Source organism: Bufo bufo, chromosome 1 (assembly GCF_905171765.1).
Source record: "Bufo bufo chromosome 1, aBufBuf1.1, whole genome shotgun sequence".
NCBI lineage: Eukaryota > Metazoa > Chordata > Amphibia > Anura > Bufonidae > Bufo > Bufo bufo.
In genome coordinates this window covers 54,084,566-54,093,381 of record NC_053389.1, presented here as the reverse complement: position 1 = coordinate 54,093,381, position 8,816 = coordinate 54,084,566, and positions in this window count along the sequence as shown.

Sequence of the window (8,816 nt, the reverse complement as noted above, 5' to 3'; positions counted from 1 at the left end):
GTGCCATCACTGTGTGCATTAATCCTGTACTTTAAAATCATTGTGTACATTATCCCCTGTTTCGTGACATTACTGTGCATTATTCCCATGCATCATTAAACTTTCCATACTTTGAACTTGCTGCTGAAGGTGGTGAAGTGGGGTCCCGTTCCAAGTTTTGTTATGAGGTCCCATGGCTGTCAGCAGATTTGTACCTATGACACTGGCTGACCTGTTACATGTGCTCTTGGCAGCTGAAGACATCTGTGTTGGTCCCATGGTCATATGTGCCTGCATTGCTGAGAAAAATGATTAGTTAATATATGCAAATGAGCCTCTAGGAGCAACGGGGCGTTGCCATTACTCCTAGAGGCTCTGCTCTCTCTGCAACTGCCGCTCCCTCTGCACTTTGATAGGGTAAGATGTGGTGATGTTTTCACTTCCTGTTCCTGTCAATTAAAGTACTGAGGATGCGGCAGTTGCAGAGAGAGTGGAGCCTCCAGGAGTAATGGTAACGCCCCCTTTGCTCCTAGAGGCTCATTTGCATGTAATAAAACATCATTTTTCTCAGCAATGCGGGCAGATATGAATATGGGACCAACACAGATGTTTTCAGATGCCAAGCGCACATGTAACAGGTATGCCAGTGTCATGGGTACAAATCTGCTGACGGATGCCCTTTAAGAATGTGTTGGGGATGCTGATGCACCTGTATGTCACAGGGGTTGAGGGAATGTATGGACCTGCAGCAGGTGCCAATGACAGGGTACCGTAATCCTGCCGAACCCCATAATTTAACCCATCAGGTGCCAGGATGAACACCAATCGTGGCACTTGTGAGATAAGGAAGAGGGATGCAGCTCCCTCTGTCTTTCGATTGGAGCCCCCGCAGTGAAATCGCGGGGATCCGATCATTACCATGGCAGCCTGGATGCTGCTGAAGCCTTCCAGGCCTGCCATGGTAAGTTTCCTGCTGCTCTGTATGCGAGGCACAGCTCAGCAGAGACAGTGTCAGAATCCTATCCACTTTAACCACCTCAGCCCCCAGTGCTTAAACACCCTTAATGACCAGGCCACTTTTTACACTTCTGACCTACACTACTTTCACCGTTTATTGCTCGGTCATGCAACTTACCACCCAAATGAATTTTACCTCCTTTTCTTCTCACTAATAGAGCTTTCATTGGTGGTATTTCATTGCTGCTGACATTTTTACTTTTTTTGTTATTAATCGAAATTTAACGATTTTTTTGCAAAAAAATGACATTTTTCACTTTCAGTTGTAAAATTTTGCAAAAAAAAAACGACATCCATATATAAATTTTGCTCTAAATTTATTGTTCTACATATCTTTGATAAAAAAAAAATGTTTGGGTAAAAAAAAAAAATGGTTTGGGTAAAAGTTATAGCGTTTACAAACTATGGTACAAAAATGTGAATTTCCGCTTTTTGAAGCAGCTCTGACTTTCTGAGCACCTGTCATGTTTCCTGAGGTTCTACAATGGCCAGACAGTACAAACACCCCACAAATGACCCATTTCGGAAAGTACACACCCTAAGGTATTCGCTGATGGGCATAGTGAGTTCATAGAACTTTTTATTTTTTGTCACAAGTTAGTGGAAAATGATGATTTTTTTTTTTTCTTTTCTTACAAAGTCTCATATTCCACTAACTTGTGACAAAAAATAAAAACTTCCATGAACTCACTATGCCCATCACGAAATACCTTGGGGTCTCTTCTTTCCAAAATGGGGGTCACTTGTGGGGTGGTTATACTGCCCTGGCATTCTAGGGGCCCAAATGTGTGGTAAGGAGTTTGAAATCAAATTCTGTAAAAAATGACCTGTGAAATCCGAAAGGTGCTCTTTGGAATATGGGCCCCTTTGCCCACTTAGGCTGCAAAAAAGTGTCACACATCTGGTATCTCCGTACTCAGGAGAAGGTGGGGAATGTGTTTTGGGGTGTCATTTTATATATACCCATGCTGGGTGAGAGAAATATCTTGGTCAAATGCCAACTTTGTATAAAAAAATGGGAAAAGTTGTCTTTTGCCAAGATATTTCTCTCACCCAGCATGGGTATATGTAAAATGACACCCCAAAACACATTCCCCCAACTTCTCCTGAGTACGGAGATACCAGATGTGTGACACTTTTTTGCAGCCTAGGTGGGCAAAGGGGCCCATATTCCAAAGAGCACCTTTCGGATTTCACAGGTCATTTTTTAGAGAATTTGATTTCAAACTCCTTACCACACATTTGGGCCCCTAGAATGCCAGGGCAGTATAACTACCCCACAAGTGACCCCATTTTGGAAAGAAGACACCCTAAGATATTCCGTGAGGGGCATGGCAAGTTCTAGAATTTTTTATTTTTTGTCACAAGTTAGTGGAAAATGATGATTTTTTTTTTTTTTTTTTCATACAAAGTCTCATATTCCACTAACTTGTGACAAAAAATAAAAACTTTCATGAACTCACTATGCCCATCAGCGAATACCTTGGGGTCTCTTCTTTCCAAAATGGGGTCACTTGTGGGGTAGTTATACTGCCCTGGCATTCTAGGGGCCCAAATGTGTGGTAAGGAGTTTGAAATCAAATTCTCTAAAAATTGACCTGTGAAATCCGAAAGGTGCTCTTTGGAATATGGGCCCCTTTGCCCACCTAGGCTGCAAAAAAGTGTCACACATCTGGTATCTCCGTACTCAGGAGAAGTTGAGGAATGTGTTTTGGGGTGTCTTTTTACATATACCCATGCTAGGTGAGATAAATATCTTGGTCAAATGCCAACTTTGTATAAAAAAATGGGAAAAGTTGTCTTTTGCCAAGATATTTCTCTCACCCAGCATGGGTATATGTAAAATGACACCCCAAAACACATTCCCCAACTTCTCCTGAGTACGGAGATACCAGATGTGTGACACTTTTTTGCAGCCTAGGTGGGCAAAGGGGCCCATATTCCAAAGAGCACCTTTCGGATTTCACAGGTCATTTTTTACAGAATTTGATTTCAAACTCCTTACCACACATTTGGGCCACTAGAATGCCAGGGCAGTATAACTACCCACAAGTGACCCCATTTTGGAAAGAAGAGACCCCAAGGTATTCGCTGATGGGCATAGTGAGTTCATGGAAGTTTTTATTTTTTGTCACAAGTTAGTGGAATATGAGACTTTGTATGAAAAAAAAAAAAAAAAATCAGCATTTTCCACTAACTTGTGACAAAAAATAAAAAATTCTAGGAACTCGCCATGCCCCTCACGGAATACCTTGGGGTGTCTTCTTTCCAAAATGGGGTCACTTGTGGGGTAGTTATACTGCCCTGGCATTTTCCAGGGGCCCTAATGTGTGGTAAGTAGGTAAATGACCTGTGAAATCCTAAAGGTGCTCTTTGGAATATGGGCCCCTTTGCCCACCTAGGCTGCAAAAAAGTGTCACACATGTGGTATCGCCGTATTCAGAAGAAGTTGGGGAATGTGTTTTGGGGTGTCATTTTACATATACCCTTGCTGGGTGAGAGAAATATCTTGACAAAAGACAACTTTTCCCATTTTTTTATACAAAGTTGGCATTTGACCAAGATATTTCTCTCACCCAGCATGGGTATATGTAAAATGACACCCCAAAACACATTCCCCAACTTCTCCTGAGTACGGCAATACCAGATGTGTGACACTTTTTTGCAGCCTAGATGCGCAAAGGTGCCCAAATTCCTTTTAGGAGGGCATTTTTAGACATTTGGATACCAGACTTCTTCTCACGCTTTGGGGCCCCTAGAATGCCAGGGCAGTATAAATACCCCACATGTGACCCCATTTTGGAAAGAAGACACCCCAAGGTATTCAATGAGGGGAATGGCGAGTTCATATAAAATTTTTTTTTTTGGCACAAGTTAGCGGAAATTGATATTTTTAATTTTTTTCTCACAAAGTCTCCCGTTCCGCTAACTTGGGACAAAAATTTCAATCTTTCATGGACTCAATATGCCCCTCACGGAATACCTGAGGGTGTCTTCTTTCCGAAATGGGGTCACATGTGGGGTATTTATACTGCCCTGGCATTCTAGGGGCCCTAAAGCGTGAGAAGAAGTCTGGAATATAAATGTCTAAAAAAATTTACGCATTTGGATTCCGTGAGGGGTATGGTGAGTTCATGTGAGATTTTATTTTTTGACACAAGTTAGTGGAATATGAGACTTTGTAAGAAAAAAAAATAATAATTCCGCTAACTTGGGCCAAAAAAAATGTCTGAATGGAGCCTTACAGAGGGTGATCAATGACAGGGGGGGTGATCAATGACAGGGGGGTGATCAATGACAGAGGGGTGATCAATGACAGGGGGGGTGATCAATGACAGGGGGGTGATCAATGACAGGGGGGTGATCAATGACAGGGGGGTGATCAATGACAGGGGGGGTGATCAATGACAGGGGGGGTGATCAATGACAGGGGTGTGATCAATGACAGGGGGTTGATCAATGACAGGGGGGTGATCAGGGAGTCTATATGGGGTGATCACCACAGTCATTGATCACGCCCCTGTAAGGCTTCATTCAGACGTCCGGATGCGTTTTGCGGATCCGATCCATCTATCAGTGGATCCGTAAAAATCATGCGGACGTCTGAATGGAGCTTTACAGGGGGGTAATCAATGACAGGGGGGTGATCAGGGAGTCTATATGGGGTGATCACCACAGTCATTGATCATGCCCCTGTAAGGCTTCATTCAGACGTCCGGATGCGTTTTGCGGATCCGATCCATCTATCAGTGCATCCGTAAAAATCATGCGGACATCTGAATGGAGCTTTACAGGGGGTTGATCAATGACAGGGGTGTAATCAATGACAGGGGGGTGATCAGGGAGTCTATATGGGGTGATAACCACAGTCATTGATCATGCCCCTGTAAGGCTTCATTCAGACGTCCGGATGCGTTTTGCGGATCCGATCCATCTATCAGTGCATCCGTAAAAATCATGCGGACATCTGAATGGAGCTTTACAGGGGGTTGATCAATGACAGGGGGGGTAATCAATGACAGGGGGTGATCAGGGAGTCTATATGGGGTGATCAGGGGTGATCAGGGGTGATCAGGGGCTAATAAGGGGTTAATAAGTGCCCGGGGGGGGGGTGTAGTGTAGTGTAGTGGTGCTTGGTGCTACTTTACTGAGCTACCTGTGTCCTCTGGTGGTCAATCCAAACAAAGGGGACCACCAGAGGACCAGGTAGCAGGTATATTAGACGCTGTTATCAAAACAGCGTCTAATATACCTGTTAGGGGTTAAAAAAACACATCTCCAGCCTGCCAGCGAACGATCGCCGCTGGCAGGCTGGAGATCAACTCTCTTACCTTCCGTTCCTGTGAGCGCGCGCGCCTGTGTGCGCGCGTTCACAGGAAATCTCGCGTCTCGCGAGAGGACGCGCCGGAGCGTCCAGGAGGAATGAATCAACCACCTCCAGGACGCGTCTGTGCGTACAGCGGTCCGGAGGTGGTTAATAGATCTCTATTAGGGTGAATAGGACAAGGGATAAAAAGATCCCAGGTTCTAGCCCCCTAAGAGGGCTAATATTTATTAAATGAAAAAAGTTTTATTTTTAAAAGAACAAAAAACATTAAAATATTAAAAGTTTAATTCCCCACCTTTCCCAATTTTATATATAAAAATCTATTAATAATAAAAAAAATGAACATATCAGGTATCACCACGTCTGAAAATGTCTGAACTATTAAAATATTTTTAAAGAATTCCTGTACAATGAACGCCGTAATGGAAAAATATAAAAAACACATGATTTGCAATTTTTTTGACAAAAATTGAATAACAGTGATCAAAAAGCCACAGAAATGGTACCAATAAAAACTACAGTTCATCCTGCAAAAAATGAAAGGAAATGAAATGAAAATGCAAAACCAAAAACGGGTCTGGTTAAACCTCAAATGACTGAACAGATCTTCGTGTAAAAATGACGCCTTCCAGAATGAATATCACCGGGGAAAGCAGGGAATGCTGGTAGATTTGAGCTCTGAAGCTAGCAGAAAAAATGAATTCAACTCAAGATGCATATACTAGAAGTGCAATGTCTTAGAAAGTATCCTTTTCTTTTGTGAACCTTAAAGGGTGAGGGTAACAATAACAGCTCAGTAAAGTGCCTTTTCTATATTCACCACTCATCGACAGTGTCTTTATGGGTTAATATCCATGGAGCTGACAATAACAGTAAACTATTCATTGGCCTAATATAGCCGAGCAGGCCGAGGATGAAATACTGCAACAAACAGGAAAGGAAGCGTGCAAAAATGGAGTCCTTATTATGGGGATTTTAACTATCCCTACATTGAAGAGGTTGTCCTATCTCCATCAAATATGCCATAAATGCCCGATTGGCATGGATTCTACCTCTGGGACCCTCTAAAGAAGAAGAAGAACCTGTCGTGAATGCAGAGGGGGCCGCTCATGACTTTTAGAAATTCCATAGTGGTGAATGGGGAAAATTGCACATGCACAGCCTCCTCTCCGTTTACAGCAACATGTGATATTACTCCCTTACTGACATAGAAGTGACAGAGGTGGGACCTGCACTTATCAGGCATTTATGGCATGTCCTAATGTCCCAAGTATCTAATATATAATATCTATCTATCTATCTTATTGCTATGTTATGTCATTGTGTAACAGAATTACTGCCACCATGTGATTGGTTGACCAGATGATTCGTTAAAGGGGTTCTCCAGGAATTAAGAAAATGAAAATACTGAAATATTATTTTATTATAAATATATTCCCAAATACCTTTCATTACTTATAATGGCTCGTTTTGTCTAGGGAGCAATCATTACAAGAAATAAAATGTCCACTGTCCTAATAGTGCACACAAAACCTGTCCTAATCACAAAGGACGACAAGTTACTTCACAACACTGAACTAAAGAGCTGCCTCATCCTCCTCTCTGCTCTGCTTGTAAGGGATTATGATCATGAATACAGCTAAGATCTTCAGATGAATCTCTGTAGGACTGAAGTTGATGAGGAGACATGAAATACAAAGAGAATGGACAGCACAGACTGCGGTAATGGGGGGCTGTTGTAATGGAGACTACATACAAGTGCTGCTGCTCATTAGCCACACTCCTACCTCCTCTCTCTATTTCATGTCTCCTGATATAAAGTAATATACCTAGGGCAGAAAATACATATGGCAGCACACTGTTATACATGCAAACAATAGAACTAGGGATTAGAGATTATTCTGGATTACAGTGGTACTATACCTACTATTTGATAAAATGTGTGTCGAGCCCATCTACCAACGTCAAGGTGACTTCTGCAAATAGGGCCATCATCAGAAGCCATTCACAGCGTTCCTGCCTGTTCCACTTCGCAGGCTGTGGCCTGCTTTGCTCTAAGGGTGTTAACAATTTATATAATTGTTATCTCTGCCCTTCACCTTTCTCAGTCAATTGGTTGCTATCCCGAAAAAGTAGCTTCTGAGATAAGCTTGTCTCTGTACAGACTTACCTGTGTGTGTACTGACTTGCCATCGTGTGTCCTATGGTACATATTGTGGGTTGATTTGTTTATCTCCAAAATATTATAGGGGTTGTAATATGCCACTGCTTAGTGGTGAAGAGCACCTGCACTATAGACATTACATTCCATTAGGGTCCCTTCACACGTCCGTATGTGTTTTGCGGACTGCACATTGCCGGAACTCTCATAGAAAATGCCTTTTCTTGTCCGCAATTGCGGACAAGAATAGGACATGTTCTATTTTTTTGCGGAACAGAAGTGCGGATCTGCAAATGCGGATACGGACAGCACACTTCGGCCCCATTGAAAATGAATAGGTCGGCACCTGATCCACAAAATTGCGAAATGGATGCGGACCCATTTTGCAGACGCGTGAATGGACCCTAAGACCTCTCCCTGTCCACTCAGGATGTGGTAGTATGGTTAAGGATTTTGTAAAGGTCTTTCATTTTTCTAAATAGTCTAGAGACTAGAGCTCTCTATCCTGAAGATTTTCTCTGACATGATTCTGTGTTGAGAATTATTGATTAAATCAATTCTTCGTCCTTGGATAAAGACAAAACCAAGACGCTTTCTTTAATTACTACAAGATAATATCTAAGTTATTTACAGTGGTCTATTTGAAGGACCGTATGTCCAATTGAAGTGAACCTTGGCAAATTCTAGGGGGCCAAGGTCACCCCAAGAAGATTAAACTCTATCCTAAGTACTAGCGGCTGAGTGGAAATCGTTGGATAAGGGTACTTTCACACTAGCGTTTTTCTTTTCCGGCACTGAGTTCCATCATAGGGGCGCAATACCGGAAAAGAACTGATCAGTTTTATCCCCATGCATTCTGAATGGAGAGAAATCCGTTCAGGATGCATCAGGATGTCTTCAGTTCAGTCACTAAACTGCGTTTTGGACAGAGGAAATACCGCAGCATGCTGCAGTATTATCTCCGTCCAAATTTCCGGATCAGTTGCCGAAATGCCAGATCCGGCATTCATTTACATTGAAATGTATTAGTGCCGGATCCGGCATTAAAAATACCGCAATGCCGGATGCGCAGACCAGTAAAAATGTGAAAAAAATATAGAACGGATCAGTTTCTCCGGATGACATATGGAGAGTAGTGATAAGCGGCGGGGGTCATATTCGAATTCGCAATATTTCGCGAATATTTTGTCGAATATTCGGCGAATATTCACGAATGGTAATGATTGCGTAATATGCGAATTTTCATCGCAAATTTTTCTATTGTCGCAAATTTTTCTATTGTCGCAATATTCTAAAACGAGAATATATAGCAATACAGCGAATATTCGAAAA